The following is a 23,732-nucleotide window of genomic DNA, read 5'->3' as shown; positions in this document are numbered from 1 at the left end:
CATTTTATCGATCGGATAAGACTTGACAACTTTCTCCACGAGCGTCGCATTGCTTTGCGGCCTTTGGAGGTCTGATTCTTCATGAAACTTTCTACAGAAATCATTCATTGACTTATTTTTAGGGATCAAGGGTTGACCCCAAGCAATTTTTCATTCCAGAAGTAAATTTTCCCCAATTGTATGAAAAACTAAAAATGGCGGGCACTAAAATATAGTTTTCCCGATCGATCTGAAACTTTGTACAGTTGATATGGGACTAAATTGGAATTCAAAAAGTATACAGAAACTATCATAATAGAAAATTATGATACAACTTTCTTAACAGCCCTTTCAGGTCATCATCTTGATGATACAGGGAATGCTACAATCATTCACCCTACCAGTAGTAAATAATACATTTTTATTAGGGTATAGTTTTTCCATGTGTCCCAGGCTAATATGTACACAGGCATCATCTACGGTAGAGTGCAGATGGAAGACGAGACTTGGAGAAGGCGATTGAACCACGAACTGCATCAGCTGCTGAGAGAACCAACCATCGTCCACACCTCGAAATTCGGGGGGCTACAGAGGGCGGGTCACGTCATCAGGGTGTCAGATAGCAACCCGACTAAAGTGGTTTTCTAAAGTCACCCGACCGGTATAAGAAGACGTGGTGCGGTTCGAGCTAGGTGGGTCGATCCAGTGGAGGATGATTTGTGGACCCTGCGCAGAGTGCGGAGCTGGAGACACGCAGCCATGGACCGGGTACAATGAGAGTTATTCACAAAAGTTGTTTTAAAGTGACCAATTTAACTCCAGATTACGGTACGTGGAAAGGAGTCGATGAAACGAATGGTTCAACGAAGAGTACAGAACGATTTTGAAGGTGAAGAATGCAGTACGGGCGGTAATGCTGCAGCATGGAACCCGTCAGAACGTGAAGCGATACGAGCAAAGAATGAACAGCACATCTATCGGGAGAAAAATGGGAGGCAGGAGGCGACTGCTGAGCCGTTTTGAGAATACGAATTAGGAACAATTAAAAAAAAATAAGTTTTCAAATTGGTCAACTATAGTTTCTAAGATATCATGATCACCGCAACGGTACTTTTTATAAACACGATTTTGAGATAATCGCGTTTAAAGTTTTGCCTGGGTGCCCTACAATGGGCTGTAACTTTGGTTCTAGAGCTTCAATCTTTATGAAATTTTGGATGTCTATTGTCTAGCAAGTATAGAGGAAGGTGGTGTAATATGCATCCCCTTAGCAAACGCTGTCAAAAAACTAAGATTACGATGATTTTATGGGTGTCTTGTGTTTTGGAAGATAGTTTACCACTTTGGACACCTTTTGGCCTGCGTGATATCAAATTTACTGCAACAAATACACAATTTAAATTAGTGTTACGTTTTAGGTGCCGAAAACTATTGGGGCAAAACGCACTTTGAGGTGGATCTAAACGACCTTTGGCATTTCCCGTTTTCAATTCTAAGGTATTACCTTGGGGTTCATATAGATGTTTACGGCAGCAACGGAAGGAATGGGAGGTGGATGGTAGTTAATGCGGTGATTCCATATTATCAACGCGCAGTCGCTTGAATTCTGTGCGCTTCAAATATGACAATCTTTCCAAATGTGGAATACTATCGTTTTCCACGCTTTTCATTTGAATGTTCTAGTAATTCTTGAGCTTGACCAGCTTAACCTCTCTTATATAATGAAATAACGTGAGGGCGTTTTACCCCGAGGGTACGTATTACCCCAGGTTACTTTCAGATAATGCAATAATCATAAAGATCGATTTTTATCACCCTTAACCTATGTAACCCCTTTAAAACGCCATTGAAGTTGAGCACAGTGATCCAAAATCATGTTCAAAATGTATTGTATCGCTCCTAAGACCCTCAGAAATCCCTCAAAACGCCTCGGAAACTCGCTGAAAAATTTCTTAAACTTTCTGCAAATGTGTCCGAAAGCCCCCTGTTAAGCACCGAAACCCACTGAAAATCATCCGTGAAAATCACCTGAGAACCTGTAAAGCCCTCTGAAACACATTTAAAAGCCCTTGAAAGCCTCTGAATACCTCTGAATACCTTGAACCGACTCCTGAAACTCCCATGAAACCCATTTAAAAATCTTCTAGCCACTCGCCCTTCTTAAAAATCTTTTCAGCCATGAAATCCAATAATAGCCAATAATCTGAACCCATTTAGGTAAAATTCTATTTCGGCAGTCCCGACTCATTACCAAAATAGAGGTCCTAGTGCTATTCTGCTCTCGGACACATAAATGTCACATGCTACAATAGAAAAACACATTTGAAGTTTCAAAATAAACTTTGGCTAATGTCGCATTTGAATGACTTCAACGCAATTCAGCTATCGAAATGTATATAAATATAAACATATTGACAAAATATTTCAAAAATACGTATCAAAATATAATCACAGACAAAAAGACGTAACACTTCGAACATTTTTCGATTCACATCATAGTCACGGCCACATGTTCGCCCAATACTAAAAGGACTGAGCTTGGCCGACCATCAACTAGATGGCGGTAGTGGGCAAACGTCAAACTCGAGCAAAAACAATGCGAGCGCCATGGATGGCCAGTTGGCCAACTATCAAATTTTTAAATAGACCGTTAAATTGATGTGGGAATCATCAGAGTGTTACGTCTGTTTGTTTGTGATATAATGTTTGACCACAGACAAACAGACGTAACACTCTGATGATTCGCATCGTACATCGATTTAACGGCCCATTTAAAAAATTAATAGTTTGCCAACTGACCACCCGTGGCGCTCGCATCGTTTTTGCTCGAGTTTGACGTTTGCCCACTACCGCCACCTAGTTGATGGTCGGCCAAACTCAGTGCTTTTAGCATTGGGCGAACATGTTTCCGTGACTATGATTTGATTCGAAAAATCTTCGAAGTGTTACGTCTGTTTGTCTGTGCCCGTATCATTCAAATTATATGCTTGAATTATGAAATATCGCATAGTCGCAACGAATAAATGAAATATGTTTAATCTCTAAGAATGGCAAATTCGTTGAATGAACTTCTCAAAAACATTGGAAAATATTTTCCTGCGAACGATTCCTGTCTATATCTGTCTATCAAACTCAAACATCTCAACTGCTAGCAACACCTTTCAAATATCACATCATATGGACAGTTGCTTTGACGCGAACGTATTATTTATCGCACTTTTTACACTCAAACATATATCGGTAAGGTTTCCCGGTTTACCTATTTATAGTGTCTACAACTCTGTCGTCGTTACGTTCTCACTAGCTAATAGATCCAACAACACCGGGAATTGTTTATTTACACACGCTTCACTCGATAATGAGATTAACTGAGACACGATACGATTTTATGCACATCATCGTCCCGTCCCGACCCGTTCTGGAGAAGCTCGACGCGCTTAGACGCAGCAAATTACCCCGATTGTTTTACTTCAAGCAATTCAGCGAACAATCGCCGTTGGCGCGCACTCGCGCACTTTCCGTGAACCGATCCCGCACTGCTTTGCTTGTTCCTCCGACTCAACACACCACCGGATCCGATTAACCAGAGTTTTCACCTTTTACCGAGCGTCCGACCGTTCGACCCATTCGGTTGCGGAGTTCTAGCGAAACTGAACCTACCTACTGACCGGAGGCAAATGTGCTGCTACATACTACTCAGTCAGACTCAAGTTCAAAGTTTGGAGGCGCACTTTTCCGATTTATGGATGGGCTTGTTGTGTTATACTCGGTCAACTGTCTCATACGTTCTAGTGGCAGTGGTTGTCAACTTGTCGTTTTTGAGTGAAGAACTTCTTGGCAGTTGAACAGAACCATAACAAAAATTAAGAAAAAAGTTCATATTTCCAATTTTTTTCGAAACTTTTGATTATTTTGAATTTTTGATAAATATTGCTTCGAGTCTAATATGTACAGTTTTCCGGTTGAAAACCTCTTCCCCAAAGACACATGCATGATACGAAAGTACCCTGTGTGAAGTTTCATTCTCTATCCTCATTCTCATCTTTTTACACACGACGATGAACAAACTGGACATACCTACCTAGTTCCGTAGTAGAATCTGGCAATATGTGTCTGGCTGGCCTGATGTACGATGATGTTGCTATACATACTCAGTTTCCGTTGTAGTGAGAGCTCGTCCGTCGTCGGTAGGCTGCCTACTATTATCAGCTGATAAGGAGTATGCACTGGTGTGCAACTATTCAAATAGCATCTCTTCTCTACGTCGTAAATGGGGTTCATCTGGTATAAATAAGTCATGTGTATACCGTGCTTTATAATTGGATGAAACACAGCGAGTGAGGAGACGTGAAAAAGTGTCACAACTTAATGAGTTTCTAATAGTTTGGAGTGATTTAGTAGTTTTAATATTCGGAAAGATGTTCACGATGCTGGTAGCTCTTCAACACATTTTTCACCGATCTATTTATAGGACCGTTTACCGAGAAGAGGAACATTTTTAGAGCAACTGGAAAGATTGATGAATTACGTTTTAAATAGCCATCGATGGGAATATTTCAAAGGCTATCTGGCTAGTTAAATTGACTCTCGTGGGTTTTAAAAAGCTGTTCTTCATTTTAGGGGCACTCTTAACGAAAATTTATCTAGCAGTGTTTGGTCTTTAAGGCCGGATTGGATGAAAGTGGAGCTATTCGTCAGATTTTTCGCCGTATTATGAATTAGAAATTGGATCGTACTTCGCACATTTGACACATTCCAGCGTAAGGTTATAAGTATGTACACATGATCAAATATTTGTCATTAAGAGAACTCAAGAAAGAACATCTGTTTGATATTAACGAAAATTCGGTCAAGTCAAACAGGATGTTTGAGCATTGGTTTCTTTTTGACAAATATTTGACCTGGAATCTTAACACGACACCACGAGTGACTTTCGTTGATAATTTACGAGTGTCTTCAGAAATGTTCCTCGTGGCTACATAGTTCAACAGATTTTATATCAAACGTATAATATGCATTTTATCGAAGACTACTTTATCAAGAAGACATGCAACTCTGTTATTTTCCCATACTAACGGCAAGCCTCACTGACTGGTGAGTACCTTTGTGTAAAAGTGTAAGAGTGTATTGGTGCGAGTATGAAAATTTAACACACTATCATGAGTAGTGCCACCTTCATCCGGGATGGCGCTGCTAGCACTGACTCCCGTTTTTCACTAGTGCTGCAAGTCTTCTTGATAATGTGGTCTTCGATTTTATGATACATACAACACTCGTTTAGAGCATAGTTTTCCAAACTGTGGGTCACGACCCCCAAGGGGTATCACAAGAGGGATCACCGACAGGAGGCTCAAATTACAGGTATACCTCGATTTAGTGGACATTTTAATTTTCAAAATGTCTATAAAATAGAATTTTACATAAAATCGAAGAAAATTTTTGAAATTCATTACCAAAATGTATCAAAATATATAAAAACTGCATGAATGAGTTTTCGATAAACAGGCTCGGGATTTTTTTCATAAATTAGTAATAGCTAGTACGATCGAAATCTTCTGTGTCAAAAAAATATGAATGGTTGATTCAAAAGTCAATATTTTGACCAATAGATATAGGGTTTTTGACCCCATTCCTGGCGCAACAGGTAAACATTTACCTTGGAATTCCTTACGAATTGCTTCAAAAATATTACTTTACGAATTTCTTCAGAAATTCTTCCAAAGATCCCTTCTGAAATTCCTCAAGGTTTCGTTCGGAAATTTAGTGATTGGTGACAAGCACTTGATAGAGCGTGGTTACTGGTTGTGCTGTCCTTCCTTTCCCGAATCCTTTCAAAAAATCTTCCATGAATTCATTCGGAAATTTTGTTAAGGGATTTGTTTAGAAATTCCTTATACCATTATAGATTCCTTCAGAAATTTCTTTAGACATTTACTCAGAAATTTCTCCAGAGATTCCTTTAATAAAACTTTCAGCAAAGCCTTCAGAAACTATTTCAGGGACTTTCAGGAAATGTTTCAAAAGTTCCTTCAATGTTTGTACTGGGGTTACTTTGGAAAATCTTCCAAGGATTTTACCAGAAATTCCCACAGCAACTTCCAATTTCTCCAGAAATTCCACTAGGGATTCCTCCTGAAGTGTCACAAAAAGTTGTGTAAGAAAGTTGTGTATGAGTTTCTGCAGAAACTACTCTTTCAGAGATTTACCGTATTTTTGGGGACTTTTCTAGATTTCTAGATAGATTTGGAAATTGGTGCAGGGATTTTTTTTTTTTGAGAATTCAAATTCCTTTCAGATTTTTCTGATATTTCTTCAGAAATTCCTCCAAGGACACTTTAATAAAATGGGATCCATCCCATTTTTTTCAAGGTATTCTCTCAGAATGTCTCCCATGGCTTCCTTCCATTATAAATTCGACTAATAGTTTCTTCAGAAATATCTCCAGATTTTCCTCTAGAGATTTCTTTACATACTTCCCCAAGGATTACGTCGATAAAACTTCAACACATTTTTTGATAATTCTTTCATAAATAATTGGATCCATTCTAAACAGAAAAAAATGTTGTGTAATATTACTTCTGAACTGCTGCAACCCAAACAATCCATCGGTTGCATGAATATTACATCGGACGATGTACACATAAGAACAAAAGAATTTACATCAAAACGATGTAAACGTTCATAGGAATCGTGATTACATTGATTATTTAGTACATCGGAATGAGTTACATCGGGCGGGTTGCATCTTATTTTTGCTGTGTAGGATTCATTCAAAAAATCTTTCACGAATTCCTGAAACAATCTCCAAGGAATTCTTAAAGAAATTCTTTGGGGGACTCCTTTGGAAACCCCTGGTAGATTTATTTTAAAAAATCATCCTTGGGATCGTTAAGTAATTCAGTCAGAAATTCTCTCACATAATCATCTAGGGACTCCTTTAGACTTTAGAATGTCCACAAATTTCTCCAAGAACTCCTTAGAAAAGTCTTGCATAGATTGTTCCGGAAATTCAGCTACGAATTGCTTCAGTTTTTTTTTTCATAGAGATTCTTTCAGAAATTTTTCAAAGCTTTCGTCTAGAAAACCTTCCATGAAGTTTCTCAAAAATACTCCATTATTTTTTTTTTTGAAAATGGTACACGGATACATTAAGAATCATAAAATTAAGAATTCCTTTAAAATTTTCTCGATAGCTTTCTAAATAATTTTCTCCAAGGATTTAGAAATTGTACTAAAGATTATAAAGAAAAATCTCTGAAACAATGTGTAGATAAATTTCTGATGGAATCCATAGAGGATTTTCAAGACTTTCTTAAGAAATGCTTGGAGCTATTTCTGGAAGAGAAATGTCTTGAAAGAATATATTATAAAGGAATGTGAAGAAATCTTTCGCATTCCTTTCAAAACATTTCTCCAGAAATTGCTCCAAGGATTTCTTAGGAAAGTCTTAAAAAATCCTCCAGGGATTCCTTCAGAAATGTGCAGGGGATGGTAAAAATGTTTGGGATAGGCAACTTTTTTTCTCCCACAAAAAAAAATCAACATGCTGTAACTTTCCATAGAGTGCATAAAAAAATCTCAAATTTTGACTGTTTGTCAACCTATTATATGTGCATCATTGGTACAAATTTGGGCTCAATAGATTAATTTTTCGCGAAGTTAGAACTGATCAGGTAAAACACAATTATTTAGGCAACTAATTTTTGAACTGTCATATCTCAGAAACAAGTGAACCGAATTGAATGATTTTTTTAACATTTATCAACAATATATTTATACTTAATACGACGTTATAAAATGTAATATTTTCTCACGGCGAATTAAGTTATATCGGATTGAAATTTTTACCCATATAGAGGAAAATAAGTCAAATTTACGATACCACACAAAAATTACTAAATGCGTTCTTCCTTCAATCTAAATAGGCTCTAATATATCTGATAAGAGATAACTTGAGAACGGAAGTGGAAAATCTTTGGATATCAACACTAAAATTTATTTACATTGATGTAAAAAAAATACATTTCTTCGAGAAAAATCCATAAAGTGTCAATCCATGATAACTTTTTTCAAAGTTTTAAAAGTACCTATGTTTTAATAGTCTGTGAAGCATTTGCATATTGTTAATGTACTTTCAAAATTTCATTTAATTCGGTTCACTGGTTTCCGAGATATGACACCTCAAAAATGAGTTGTCTGAAAAATAGTGTTTTACGCGAACGGTTCTAACATTGCCATATATTGAACAATCGAGCCCAAATTTGTACCAATGATGCACACACAATAGGTAGACAAACAGTCAAAATTTGAGATTTTTTGATGCGCTCTATTAAAAGTTATAGATTGTTGAACTTTTTTGTGAGAGAGAAAAAAGTTGCCTATCCCAAACATTTTGGCCATCCCCTGTATCTACATATTTTTTCAGAGATTTTTATAAGGATGCTTGCAGAAATTAACACAGACACTTCATCAGAAATTCCTCCAGGGTTTCCTCCAAGCGTTCCTCTAGGATTTTTTCTGTGAATTCCTCCAGGAGTTCTTTAAAAAAATGTTTAGGATTTTTATATCTCAAGAAGTTTAGTTAGATATTCCACCAAGAGTTTTCAGGTGTTTCTTCAGGAATCCCTCTTAAAATTTCTTCAGAAAACCCATCTGTGGATTCCTCAAATACGCCTGCTGTTTCAGAAATTCTTTCAGGAATCCTTTAAAAATTTTAAAGTTTTTTTTTATTCCTTTCAAAATTTCTTCAGCGATAGTTCCGAAAATATCTTTAAAAACCTCTTCAGTATTTTTAGAAGTACTTCAGAAATTTCAGCAGGGATTTCTTCAAAAGTGGCTCTATGGATTCTTTCAGAAGTTGTTCCAGCAGTTCCTTCAGGAATTGCGCTAGTGGTTCTTCAGAGATTCCTGCTGGGATTGATCCATGGGAATGTACCAGTGAAGGAGTGATGGAATCGAGGAAACTTGATTAACTAGCTCTGATTTTATCATGACAGCACTGGAAATAATTTATCACACATCTTGCCAGTAATCTGCCAAAGCAATGACCTTTTAAAGGAATTTGCTACAAGTTTTGGAATTCAATCAGCTGCGTACACGACGCCAATATAGTATTTATAATGAATCTACTGAAAATATCAGGAATATATTACAATTTTCGGTGAGGAAGTCATAAGAAATTTTAAAGGAGTTTGTTAGAATGCTTTGAGGAAAAGTCTGGTGAATGAGCAGTTTGCATGCATCCGGCAAAAATGTTGTCATGGCTAAGGACTGTAGAAAATATCGCGACAAAAACATCCCATATACTCCACTCAATCCCGTGTCCAAGGGAGGGGTTTTGGGGGTTAAATCCCTCCCATTGCCGATGTTCTATACACTAGGCGCCCATCCACTCTGTGCCAAAATTAGGGAAAACCCCTCCCTTGTCACCTTTTCTGTGCACGGGCCTGACTCCACTCATCGTGATTATTGACAAAGCGAGCGATATTTATAAAAAAATGAAGTCAGAAAACGAAGTATGTCATGAGGTATTCGCCTTGACAGAGCTCTTACCTGCCGTCTGGGTGAAGCGTTGCTGGGGAAGTATAGGAAAAAAAAGTTAAAAATGCTTTTAAAAAAATAACGATGTTTTTATTGAAATGAGGATTAATGTACGAGGTAACAATTTAAAAAAAAAACTACATTATCAGTACTAAATCTAGAATACAATATTGAAATAAAAATGTTATGTTTATTGTGAAGCTAATCTAACGTTGTACATCAACCCGCATTTCAATCAAAAATTGCGTTAATTTTTTTGAAGAATTTTATTTTTTTTTCTTATACTCCGTCAGCAACGCTTCACGCACACGGCTAACTTTTCGTAGATGGCAGGTCAGAGCTCTGTCAAGGCGAATGCTTTAGCACTGTTATGGGTGCTCCACAAAACAATTAATTGATATGAAGTGTCCGCGTGTCAAAAGATTGAAAACCCCTGCATTTAAGTCATAATAGGTAATACAAACTGCAAGTTTCAAACTGATTGGATATTAAAAATTTCACCATTTAAAATGTACATAAAATCGAAGTACATTAGGGGGCATCCATTAAGTACGTCACGCTTAAAAGGGGGAGGGGGTACTGAAAACTGTGACAAGCAAAGTAATAAGTATAGGAAAAACCGTACGAACAAAGGGGGGAGGGAGGTTAAAAATTTCTATTCTTAGCGTGACGTACTAAATGGATGCCCCCTTAAATTAAATTAAAGTGTCTATATAATCAAGTGTACCTGTATTTTGTCTGCGAAACTTAGTGCATTTTAATAATTGGTCGGTGATAAGTCAGAGGGGACCAATCAACCAAATTGATGAAAATGATATTTTTAAGGCATTGCATTGAGAATTACATTAGCTACATGCCATTTTATTAAGGGGTTATATATGTTGAGGTCGAGCACAAAATCGATTTTTTTTATTCTTTTATCTTAAAGTATGGGTTCTTAAGAATGCTGTGTCAAATTTTCATAGAGATCCAAGCAGTACAAGCAAAGATATAGCGTTTTGTGCCTCGCTTCCTAAAAAATAGTGATTTTTTTGAAAAAAAAATTGTCCCCGTTTGAAAACAAAAAACATTTTTCAATATTCTGATCGTTCACAAGATCCTCTAGTAACGGGTTTCTGTTGGGTTTGTGCTTTCAGTTGAGCCATTAGACTGTAATCATAGTCACGACAAACCTCTTTAAAGAAAACACTTTTGACAGAAAATGTTATAACTTGGTAATTAGTACTATTTTTTCATGTTCTCAAGCTAATTTTACACATTAAACATTGTAGTATTACGTAAAATGAGAATTTGAAAAAAAAATAGGTTACATACTTTTACAAAAGTTCAAACTATTCCTTATTTTCACATACCTCAACATATATAACCCGAATTAACGAGAGTTATTGCCCAATTTAATTTTGATTGATCTGCAAAAATCGATAATACTTAGTGTGCAGTCAGAGTAGACCAAATGACCAAATGCTTTATCTCAAGAGAGCTGAAATAGTTATTTATGTAAAGAGTTGCAAAAAGTTGATTTTTTCAGCACGAGTCGTACATTTATCCAGCGAGGCTTGCCGAGTTGGATAAATACGCAGAGTGCTGAAAAAATCGAGTTTTGCAACGAGTTCCATACAAAATTTTATGCAATTCAGTATCAGCAAGCCTCGTTGGATAAATGTACGACTCGTATTAAAAAAATCAACTTTTTGCAACTCGTTACTTAAATAACTATTATGCAATGATTTTTGTCATTATACAACTCATATGAGTTGCATAATATTCATAATGCAACTCAAATGAGTTGCATTATGAACAGTGTATGCAGAACATGGCACCGCAAGCGAAAAATAGGCAACAAAGAAGGCACGGCAGCAACGCTTTGTTTTTTCGTTAGCAGATAATGACAAAATCGCTCCTGAGTTTGTTCACAACAAAAACGGTAGGAATATTTGTCTCATTCTATTCACATCGTGATTTTCACATTATTTTACAATTGAAACTCGACTCTGAGGTTTGCAAGGGTCCTAATTCGTCCAAAAGCATATGAATTCGATTATGTGGGTCAAAAATTTCAGCAGAAAAGCCGGAATATCGGCACACGCATGGCAAGCGATGTTTGTTTTATTGCTCTCATCGCCTGACATGCGCTTGTTGCGGAGCGTCTTTGTTACCAACATGCACCGCTTAGGACAAAGCGTTTGTTTTTCGGCGTGATCCGTTTTTCGTACCCTGATTATGAACACAGCAAAAAATAATGTAAAACGCATCGACGTAATGATGCCGATGTATGAAAAAAGCGATGTAACCACGATTTTCAGACGCAAAATTACACAATTTCGATGCTTATCTACACCGTTTTTCAAATTACACAAATACACTTTCAAAATTTGGCATTACGGCGTTCCTGTGTAATATTCACATCAAGAGAATGTGATTATTACACACAATCAGCTGCAACCAAGTGGTTCTGTGACATCAATGTGAAATTACACAAAAACAATGTCATATTGCATTCTTTCAAGATGCAATATTAAGTCTAGCAACACTGGACCCGCTTGCTCTCTGTTGTTGGTCCGCCGGCGAAGCAAGCTGCCATCTTTGTTTTTGATTTCAGCCGGAGTGAAATTTTTTTTGCGTTTATGGCAGGGTTTACGGGCAAGTTTCGTTATAATTTAATGATTCAAAAGTTAATTTAACAATTTCTATTTCAGCGGTGGTAGCCAGGACCAGATGATAACGTAAAACCAAGACCGGACGCGGAAGCTTCGAAGTCTGGGACCCTATCGCGGCTTCGTAATTGTAAGTATTTTCATAACATGTATATTCCAGTGGCATCCGGTAATAAGTATCGTTTTCGGTTTCATTATAGTGTTCCAGTATCACCAACGTGCAATCAAGACATCCTACAAGAACGCAGAACCGAAAGATTTCAGTTCCGGTACTGCTGGCTGAGAAGTGCTTGTAAACATGTTGTTGCTCAAGGAAAGTTGATCGCCCTGGGAGGTCCCTGGGAGAAAGGGGGGAAACGATGCACCGCGCTTCCGATACCGGATTACTTCATTCAGCCGTCTAACAGGAGAAGTAGGAAAGCAATGTTCCCTCAAACGCAGCACGTCGCTTTCTCTGAAGAGGCAGCATACATTGGTAATATTGCTGTGCGGAAAACGACCGGCGTTTTGTATCTACGAAATATTCTGACCAGCTTCTCAAGGATCTGCTGTCTACATAGGCGCTCTGATTGACTCCGGATCAACATGCTGTCTTAGCCAACGTATCGATATCCCCCGGGTCCCAATATTTGGCTCCTCCTGGCCCACAAAACAAACGTCGGTATTGAGTCGATCATCAAGGCCAACTAATTGGCCAGTTGCATGATGTAAAATAGTACGATTAAGTTCGTCGGCAGGTGCTCGATCAGTTACAAGGTTCCCATAAGCTGCCAAACCCCAACTGGTCCGTATTGGCGATCTGGTCAAGGTCGACCGCTCCGTATTGCCCAACACAACGATGTGGCGTCCGGACCGACACTGTGACACACGATAATCGCCTGAGTTCGTCTAAAGCACTACGTTCTCATCGTAGAGGCATGGAGGAAGTTGATTCTGCGACGTCCATCAGGATTTCATGTTGAAATGGCTACGAATTCCGGAACGGCGGAGGTGTTGAGAAATACCAATTAAACTGTCAGGTAATGGTAGAATAATTTATTTTTATGTTCTATGTTTCATGATACGCTAATGTACGCTGCATGCAGGGAATGTTTCAAACGAAATTTTCACATTTCTGAAGGCCCGAATGTGCTTTTGATATTCTCGAGCGGGGAAATCTATGAAGGAAATTCTTACGGAAGAATTCTAGCGGAACATCTGAACAGAGATGGAAGGAAATCACTTCTAATGACAAATATACAAAATTAATGTTATACATGTTACATTGAGCACACCGGGAAATCCTCCAGGTAATTCCGAAGAAATCCGTTCAAGAGTTTCTTGGAAATCCATTCCAGAAGGTAGATACTCGTGAATTTTCTGCAATAATTCCCCGAGAATCCCTCCAACAGTTCTTCAGTAACTGCACTTTCACGGAAATGTGTTCAGATCAGATGATCATAATGAATTGTCTCAGGGGTGTCTCTGTCCATGAGAATTCCTTTTAGAGGATCACCAAATATTCATTCAAAATTTGCGGAGCTTCCAGGAGTTTCTCGAGAATTCCTCCAGGAAATTTCGGGTATTCCTTCAGGAGTTCCCGGGGTATTCATCAATGAGTTCCTCGGGAATTTCTCCAGGACTTGAACGACAATTTCTCCAGAAGTTCCTTGAGAATTCCTCCAGGAGTTTCCCGGAAATATCTCCTGAGGAGTTCCTCAGGAATTACTCCAACGGGTTCTTCATGATTTTTTCCAGGAGTTCCTCGGGAATGCCACCTGACGCTCCATGGAAATTCCTTCACGAGTTCCTAAGAAATTCCTCCAGGAGTTCCTCGAGAATATCTTCATAAATTCCTCGAGAATTCCTCTCCACAAGTTCTTCGGGAATAACTTCAGAAATTCCTCGGAAACTCTTCCAAAAGTTCCTTGGGTATTCCTTCAGGAATTCTTTGGGTATTCATCCATGTGTTGCTTGAAAATTCTGCCAGGAGGCCCTCGGGATTATCTTCAGAAATTCCTCCAGAAGTTCCTCGGGAATTCCTGCTGGAACTCCTCGGAAATTCCTGCGGGAGTTACTCGGAAATTTCTCCAGGAGTTCATCAGGAATTCAAGTGGAATCAAGAATAGTCAAGTGTTCTAACCACCACACCAGGTCCGCTCCACGTCAGGAATTTCCTCGAGGATTCATCTAGGAGTTCCCTGAAAATATCCCAAGGAGTTCCTCGGAAATTCCTCCTGAAGTCCCTCGGGAATTCCTATAGAAGTTCCTGGGGAAATCCTCCAGAAGTTTTTTTGAGAACTCTTCCAGGAGTTCCTCGAGAATTCCTCCTAGAGTTCCTTGAAAATACCCAGAAGTTCCGGAGAATATCCAGAAGTGCCTCGGGAATTTCTCCAGAAGTTCCTTGGGTATTCTTTCAGGAATTCTCCGGGTATTCATCCATGAATTCTTTGGAAATTCTCCCAGTATTTCCTTAGAAATATCTTCAGAAATTCCTCTAAATTTCATTCCTCGAAAATTCCTTTCAAGTTCCTCGAAAATTTCTGTGGAAATTCCTCAGTTATTTCTCAACAATTACATCAAGGATTCATTCAGGAGTTTCCCGAAAATTTATGCACGAGTTTCTCTGGAGTTCCTCGAGAATTCCTCCAGGAGTTCTCCGGGTTTCCATCCATGAGTTGTTCGGAAATTCCTCCAGGAGTTCCTTTGGAGTTCCTCCAGAAGATCTTCGGGTATCCCTTCAGGAGTTCATCAGTTCCACCAGTTCCTCAATAACCACTCCCAGAAGTTCCTCAGAATTCTTCCAGGAGTAATTCGTCAATTCCTTTAGAAGTTCCTCGAGAATTGCTACATGAGCTTGTACAGGAGTTCCTCGGGAATTTCTCCAGCAGTTTCTCGAGAATTCCTTCAGGCGTTCTTCGGGTATTCCTGCTGGAGTTCCTCGAAAAAAAAATGCAGAAATTCCTCGAGAATTCCTCCAAGAGATCCGCGGAAATATCTCCTGGAGTTCTTCGAGAATATATCCAGAAGTTCCTCGAAAATTCCTGCAGAAGTTCCTCGAGAATTCCTCCAAAAGTTCCTCTGGAATTCCTCGAGTATTCCTTCATGAGTTCCTCGGGAATATCTTCAAAAATTCCTCAAGTTTTTCCTTGGAAATAGCTCCAGGAGTTCTTCGGGAATATCTCCAGAAGTTCCAGGAGTTCCTTGGAAATTTCTCCAGGAGTTCCTCAGGAATTTCTCAATTCCTGGATTCATCCAGGAGTTCCCCGGAAATATCTCCAGGAGTTTCCTCCTGAAACTCCAAGGAAATTTCTGCAAGAGTTCCTCGGGAATATCCAGGAGTTCCCCGAAAATACCTCCACGAGTTCTTCGGGACTATCTTCAGATATTCCTCGGGAACTCGTCCAAAAGTAAGTCGGGTATTCCTTCAGGAATTCTCGAGTTCTCATCCATTTGTTGATCGGAAATTCTGCCAGGAGTTCTTCGGGATAATCTTCAGAAATTCCTCCAGGAGTTCCTCGGAAATATTTCCAGGAGTTCTTCGGGAATATCTCCAGAAGTTCCTCGGGTATTCCTCCTACAGTTTCTAGGAAATTCCTCCACTGCCCATAACTGCGTAACAGTAACATTCGACAGAAGTAGGCATTGGAGAAAATGGGACCCAAAGTTGCAACTTTTCATAGTATGGGAATGAACCGAAATTGTAAACATTTTTCATTGTATGGCAATAAGATCTTCTACAGTTCTTCTTGTATACTGGACCTATTGTGAGAAAATAAATCGGACCTAAGTATGATGTATGACACGCATTAAAACCAGTCTATTTTACCGATGTGGCTGTTATGCGGTCACATTAGTTAATGATGGTCAATGAGACACAACGACTTGGTGTTTATTTCACAAATCCTAGAACAAACTTGAAAAGTTTTATTCAGGTAGTCGAAAGTACTTGTAGTTTGATGATGATCTCCGATATTAACTCAATAACAGCAAAATATGCAAATGTTACTATTATGCGGTTATAGGCAGTCCAGGAGTTCCTCAAAAATTTCTCCAGTAGTTCCTCGGGAATATCTTGAGAAATTCCTCGAGAATTCCTCCAGGAGTTCACCGGAAATTCTCCCTATGAACGGAATATCTTCAGAAATTCCTCGGGAACTCTTGCAAAAGTCCCTCGGGTATTCCATCAGGAATTCTCCGGGTATTCATCCATGTGTTGCTCGAAAATTATGCCAGGAGTTCCTCGGGATTATCTTCAGAAATTCCTCCAGGAGTTTCCCGGAAATATTTCCAGAAGTTCCTCGGGAATTCCTGCTGGAGTTCCTCGGAAATTCCTGCAGGAGTTCCTCAGGCATTTCCTAAGAATTTCTTCGAGTATTGTCTCCAGGAGTTCTTCGGGAATGTCTCCGGATGTTTCTCGAGAATTCCTGCGGTAGTTCCTTGGAAATTTCTCCAGGAACTTCCTCGAGGATTCATCCAGGAATTCCCCGGAAATATCTGAAGGAGTTCCTCGGAAATTACTCTAGGAGTTCCTCGGGAATTCCTCCAGAAGTTTCTCGGGAAATCCTTCTGCAGTTATTTGAGAACTCTCCCAAGAGTTCCTCGAGAAATCCTCCAGAAGTTCCTTAGGAATTTCTCCAGAAGCTCCGTGGGTACTCCTTCAGGTGTTCTCCGAGTATTCATTCATGAGTTCCTCGGAAATTCTTCCAGGATTTTCTCGGAAATATCTCCAGAAATTCCTCTAGAATTCATTGAGAAGTTCCTCGGAATTTCTCAAGCATTTCCTCAAGGTATTCCTCCAGGAGTTTCTCGGGAATTCCTCCATAAGTTCCTTGAGAACTCTTCCAGGAGTTCTGCGAGAATTTCTCAAGGAGCTCATCGGGATTTCTTCCAGAAGCTTCTCGAGAAATCCGTCAGGAGTTCTTCGGGTATTCCTGTTCCGGATTTTTTTTTCAGAAATTCCACGAGAATTCCTCCAGGAGCTTCGCGGAAACATCTCCAGGAGTTCTTCGAAAATTTCTCCAAGTTTCTCGGGAATTCCTGATGGAGTTTCTCGGAAATTCCAGATGGAGTTCCTTGGAAATTTCTCCGGGAGTTCCTCAGGAATTTCTCAAACATTTTCTCGAGGATATATTCCTCCAGGAGCTTCGCGGAAACATCTTCAGGAGTTCTTCGAAAATTTCTCCAAGTTTCTCGGAAATTCCTGATGGAGTTCCTCGGAAATTCCAGATGGAGTTCCTTGGAAATTTCTCCGGGAGTTCCTCAGGAATTTCTCAAACATTTTCTCGAGGATATATTCAGGAGTTCCCCGTAGATATCTGCAGGTGTTTCTAGGAAATACCTCCAAGAGTTCCTCTGGAATTCCTCCAGGAGTTCCTCTAGTATTCCTTCATGAGTTCCTCGAGTATTCCTCCAAAAGTTCCACGGAAATATCTACAGGAGTTCTTCGGGAATATCTCCAGAAGTTCCTCGAGAATTCCTGCTGGAGTTCCTCGGAAATTCCTGCAGGAGTTCCTTGGAAATTGCTCCAGGAGTTCCTCAAGAATATCCTGGAGGATATATCCAGGGGTTACTCGGAAATATCTCCAGTAGTTCCTCGGGAATTCCTCCAGGAGATCTTCGGGAATTCTTTCTGAAGTTTCACTTGAATTCTTTGGGAATTCCTCAAAGAGTTCTTCGGAAATTCCTCCTGAATATCCTCCTCCAGGAGTTCGTGAAGATTTTTTTCAGGAGTTTTCCGGCAATTGCTACAGGAGTTTCTTGAGAATTGCTCCAGGAGATCATCGGGAATCCTTCCAGTAGTTCCTCAAATATTCCTCCTAGATTTTTTCGGGAATTGCTCCTGGATTTACTCGGGAATTCCTCCAGGGGCTTCTCGGGATTTTTTCCAGGAGTTCTTCGGGCATCCCTTCAGTATTTTCAAGGAATTGCGTTAGGAGTTCCTCCGGAATTGCTTCAGGAGTTCCTCGGGAATCGCTCCAAGAGTTTTTCGGAAATACCTCCAGGAAGTCCTTTGGAATTGCTCCGGGAGTTCCTCGGAAATACTTCCAGGAGTTCCTTTAGAATTGTTCCAGGAGTTCCTCAGGAGTCTCCTGCGAGGAACACCTAAAGGAATTTTCGAGGAGCTGCTGAAGTAATTTTCGAGGAGCTCGTGGAGGAATTCTCGAGGAACTCCCCAGCAACTCCTGGAGAAATTCCTGTGGAATTCTTGGAGGAATTGCTGAGAAAATCCTAGAGTAACTCCCGAGGAATTCCCGAAAAACTGCTTGAAGAATTCCCGAGGAACTCTTGGAGAAATTCCCGAGCAACTTCTGAAGGCATTTCCTTGAAACTCCTGGATGAATGACCGAGGAACTCCTGAGAATACTGCCGAGGAATTCCTGAGAAAAATCTGGATGAATTCCCGAGGAGCGACTGGAGGAATTTTCGAGGATCGTGGAGGAATTTTCGAGGAACTCCCAAGAAACTTCTGAAAAAAATCTTGGAGGAATTCCCGAGAAAATCATAGAGCGAATCCCGAGAATTTCTCACGAAACTGCTTGAGGAATTTCCGAAGACCTTCTGGAGGAATTCTCGAGTAGCTGCTGGAGGAATATCAGTGGAACTGCTGAAGGAGTACCAGATGAACTCTTGGAGGAATTCCCGGGAAACTCTTGGATAAATTCTCGGGAATTGCTCTATGATTTTCTCGGGAATTCATCCAATATTTTTTCCCGAAGTTGCTTGGGAGTTTCTCGAGAATTCCTACACGAACTCCTCGATAATTCCTCCAGTTGCTCCTCGGAAATTCGTCCAGATTTTTCTCAGGAATTCCTCGGCAGTATTCCCAGGAGTTCCCCGGTCATTCATCCAGGAATTTCAAGGAAATGACTTCAGAAGTTGCTCGGGAATTCTTCAAGCAGTTTTTCGGGAATTCCTCGAGAGTTACTCTGGGATTTTCTCAGCAATTCCTCCAAGAATTCCACAGGAATTTCTCCAGGAGTTGCTGGGGGAGTTCCTCGAGAATTCCTCCACGAGCTCCTCGAAAATTCCTTTAGGCGTTCCTCGCAGGAGACTCCTGAGGAACTCCTGGAATAATTCTAAAGGAACTCCTGGAAGTATTTCCGAGGAACTCCCGGAGCAATTCCAAAGGACTTCCTGGAGGTATTCCCGAAAAACTCTTGGAGCGATTCCCGAGGAACTCCTGAAGCAATTCCGGAGGAACTCCTAACGCAATTCCTGGAAAATACTGAAGGGATGCCCGAAGAACTCCTGGAAAAATTCCCGAGAAGCCCCTGGAGGAATTCCCGAGTAAATCCAGGAGCAATTCCCGAAAAAATCCAGGAGGAATATTTGAGGAACTACTGGAAGGATTCCCGAGGATCTCCTGGAGCAATTCTCAAGAAACTCCTGTAGCAATTGCCGGAAAACTCCTGAAAAAAATCTTCACGAACTCCTGGAGGAGGATATTCAGGAGGAATTTCCGAAGAACTCTTTGAGGAATTCCCAAAGAATTCAAGTGAAACTTCAGAAAGAATTCCCGAAGATCTCCTGGAGGAATTCCCGAGGAACTACTGGAGATATTTCCGAGTAACCCCTGGATATATCCTCCAGGAAGTTCTTGAGGAACTCCTGGAGCAATTTCCAAGGAACTCCTGCAGGAATTTCCGAGGAACTCCAGCAGGAATTCTCGAGGAACTTCTGGAGATATTCCCGAAGAGCTACTGGAGATATTTCCGGAGAACTCCTAGAGGAATTATCGAGAAATTTCTGAAGATATTTCCGAGGAACTCCTGGAGGAATTTCTAAGGAATTCATGTAAAACTCCTAAATGAATACCCGAGGAACTCTAGCAGGAATTCTCGAGGAACTTCTGGAGATATTACCGAAGAACTCCTGTAGATATTTCCGTGGAACTTTTGGAGGAATACTCGAGGGACTCATGAAGGAATACTAGAGGAACTCCTGGAGGAATTCCAGAGGAACTCTTGGAGGTATTTCCTAGAAACACCTGCAGATATCTACGGGGAACTCCTGAATATATCCTCGAGAAAATGCTTGAGAAATTCCTGAGGAACTCCCGGAGAAATTTCCAAATAACTCCTTCTGGAATTTCCGAGGAACTCCATCAGGAATTCCTGAGGAACTTGGAGAAATTTTCGAAGAACTCCTGGAGATGTTTCCGCGAAGCTCCTGGAGGAAATCTCGTGGAATTTCTGAAAAAAAAATCCGGAACAGGAATACCCGAAGAACTCCTGACGGAATTCTCGAGAAGCTTCTGGAGGAAATCCCGATGAGCTCCTTGAAAAATTCTCGCAGAACTCCTGGAAGAGTTCTCAAGGAACTTATGGAGGAATTCCCGAGAAACTCCTGGAGGAATACCTTGAGGAAATGCTTGGAAAATTCCGAGGAACTTCTCAATGAATTCTAGAGGAATTTCTGGAGATATTTCCGAGAAAATCCTGGAAGAATTTCCGAACTCATGCATGAATACTCGGAGAACTCCTGAAGGAGTACCCACGGAACTTCTGGAGAAATTCCCAAGGAACTTCTGGAGGAATTCTCGCGGAACTCTTGGAAGAGTTCTCAAATAACTGCAGAAGGATTTCCCGAGAAACTTCTGGAGGAATTCCCGAGGAACTCCTAGAGTAATTTCCGAGGAACTCCTTCAGATATTTCCGGGAAATTCCTGGATGAATCCTCGAGGAAGTTCCTGGAGAAATTTCCAAGGAACTACCGCAGGAATTCTCGAGGAACATCCGGAGACACTCCTAGAGACAATGCTCGAAGAAATTCTTAGGAAATGCCTGAGGAACTCCTGCAGGAATTTCTGAGGAACCCCAGCAGGAATTCCCGAGGAACTTCAGGAAATATTTCCGGGGAACTCTTGGAGGAATTTCTGAAGATAATCCCGAGGAACTCTTGGCATAATTTTCGAGCAACACATGGATAAATACCCGGAGAATTCCTGAAGGACCCGAGGGATTTATGGAAGAGTTCCCGAGGAATTTCTGAAGATATTCCGTTCATAGGGAGAATTTCCGGTGAACTCCTGGAGGAATTCTCGAGGAATTTCTCAAGATATTCCCGAGCAACTACTGGATAAATTTTTGAGGAACTCCTGGACTGCCTATAACCGCATAATAGTAACATTTGCATATTTTGCTGTTATTGAGTTAATATCGGGGATCATCATCAAACTACAAGTACTTTCGACTACCTGAATAAAACTTTTAAGTTTGTTCTAGGATTTGTGAAATAACTTTCCGAGGAACTCCTGGAGGAATTTCTGAAGATAATCCCGAGGAAATCCTGGCAGAATCTCCGAACAACACTTGGATGAATAACCGATAATTCCTGAAGAATACCCAACTTACTTTTGGACAAGTTCCCGAGGAATTTCTGAAGATATTCCCGAAGAACTCGTGGAGGTATTTCCGGGGAATTCCTGGATATTCCCGAGAAACTCTTGCAGAAATTTCCGTGGAGTTTCAGGAGGAAACTCCTGGAGATATTTCCGGGGAACTCCTGGATTAATCCAGGAATTGAGAAATTCCCGACGAAAATTTCCTGCAAGAATTTCCGTGGAACTTCTGGAGATATTTCCGAAGAACTACTGGAGATATTTCTCCAGGACTCTCCAGAAACTCTTGGAGAAATTCCCGAGGAATCCCTGAAGAACTCCTGGAGGAATACCTGAGGAACTCTCAAGGACGAATTCTCGATTAACTTCTGCAAGAATTTACAAGAAACTTCTACAGGAATTCTCGATGATCTTCGGCAGCAATTCACAAGAAGCTGCAGGACTTCCGAAGAAGCCCTGGAGAAATTCTCGGGAAATTGATAACCATGGAACTCCTAGATGTATCCCCGAGCAGCTTCAGTGCAGGAATTTCCGTGGAACTTCTGGAGGTATTCTTGGTTGAATTCCAATGGAACTGGTGAGAAAATTCCCGAAGCAGTCCTGAAGGAATTCCCGAAAAACTCTTGGAAAAATTCCCGAGGAACCCCTGGAGGAAGTTCCGTGGTACTTCTGGAGGTATTCTTAAAGATATCCAGGAGAAATTCCCGTGGAATTCCAATGGAACTGCTGGAGAAATTACCAAGCAACTCCTGGGGAAATTCCCGGGGAACTCCTGTAGAAATGTTATTACGAATGAACTCACAATCTGAAATAAAACCAAAGTCTTTCGGCAATTCCCATAAATTCTTGTAAAAAATAAGAAATTGTCTGTGAAATTTTATTAAAACTCTATTTAAATATTGATCCATTTCTAATAATTGATTGCTAATAACGTTTGTATGTTTCCAGGATGCAAATGCAGCCATCATCGAGTCAGTGGCACCGTTGGAATACAGTTTCTTACCGATTTTGGCAACACGAGGTGAATTTAATGTTGCCAAATTGGGGTGTTGCCAAAATCGGTAAAAAAATTTTGTGGATAATTTTCAACTTTTATGCGTCAATTTGGCTTATATTATAAATATGGACTATTCACAAGCTATAAAACGATCCATGTAGGTGACGTTCATAAATTACGTCATGATTTGTAAAATTGTCGATTTTGAAAAATTTAATGAATTTTGATCTTTTAAAGAAAAGTAAGGATAAAATAACACTACATTTACAAATACAAACGATTTTTCGGTAAAAATTTTTGGTCAAAATTTTTGTTGCCAAAATCGGTAAAATATTGTTGCCAAAATCGGGTGTTGCCAAAATCGGTAAGAAATTGTTGCCAAAAACGGGTGTTGCCAAAATCGGGAAGGAAATGTTGCCAAAAACGGGTGTTGCCAAAATCGGGAGTAGACAAAAACGGGTGTTGCCAAAATCGGTAAGAAACTGTAATCATAAATATCCTTTTCGTTCTAAAGTGTCAAAATGGCTCGCGGACCGAAAAACATTTAAAACGTTTGAACGCCTCCAGGGTTACCTTTTCCCTGCGTCCATCCACTGACTGGCACACACAAACTGCGCGAGTCAATTGCGCAACCATCTGAAGTACATCTTGACCAACACCGAGGTCACCAAGAACTGCAGCGTCTCATCTAGATGGCAGGCATGGTTCGCATCATGACCCCAACTACCCGGTTGGATTCATGGATGTCATCACTCTTTGATCTACGGCGTCAAGGATCGTTTCACCGTTCACCGTATTACCTCGGACAAGGACAAGTACAAGCTCTTGAAGTGCATCCAGATCGGCCCGAAGAAGGTGCCGTTTATCTTGACCCACCATCCGGATCCGAGCATCTACCAGAACGATTCGATCCGCTACGATATCGCCACCAGTAATGGACGTGCTCAAGCTCGAACCGGGTAATCTGTGCATGACCATCTATCCGAATTTTGTTCGTTGCGGAACTAGGATCCAGCGTGAGAAGCACTCGGGATCGTGAAAAATCGTGCTCTTCAAGAATTCCAAAGCACACGTATTTGCCACCCGTCCTGTCCAACGTTTTCATCATCGACTGTTGAGAAAAATTGTAAAAAAAAACAATAAACTTTGGTTCATTTTTGTGTTATTAATGTTCATTGCTTTCTCTTCTATGGCTGATTAAATTATGTTTTTATTCTTTTTCGATTTGAATTTAGTATAG

At 40.2% G+C, this 23,732-nt stretch overlaps 1 protein-coding gene and 1 pseudogene across 4 annotated transcripts in view; one reads left to right on the top strand and one right to left on the bottom strand.

Moving 5' to 3' along the window:
• LOC115258575 (ethanolaminephosphotransferase 1) overlaps positions 1 to 3,651 on the bottom strand; it is a 57,455-nt gene extending 53,804 nt beyond the window's left edge. For 2 of the 4 annotated variants that reach the window (XM_029858782.2, XM_029858783.2), the window contains exon 1: positions 3,239 to 3,651. The gene's annotated coding sequence lies outside the window, so the exon portion shown is untranslated. The remainder of the gene's footprint in view (positions 1 to 3,238) is intronic. The other 2 variants (XM_029858784.2, XM_029858785.2) reach the window with 1 other exon arrangement.
• Positions 739 to 23,732, top strand: LOC115258485 (small ribosomal subunit protein eS4-like; annotated as a pseudogene).

This window comes from Aedes albopictus, chromosome 2, assembly GCF_035046485.1.
Source record: "Aedes albopictus strain Foshan chromosome 2, AalbF5, whole genome shotgun sequence".
In the NCBI taxonomy this organism is placed as follows: domain Eukaryota; kingdom Metazoa; phylum Arthropoda; class Insecta; order Diptera; family Culicidae; genus Aedes; species Aedes albopictus.
Note: the sequence above shows the minus strand (reverse complement) of the source record. Positions and strands in the feature narration are given on the sequence as shown.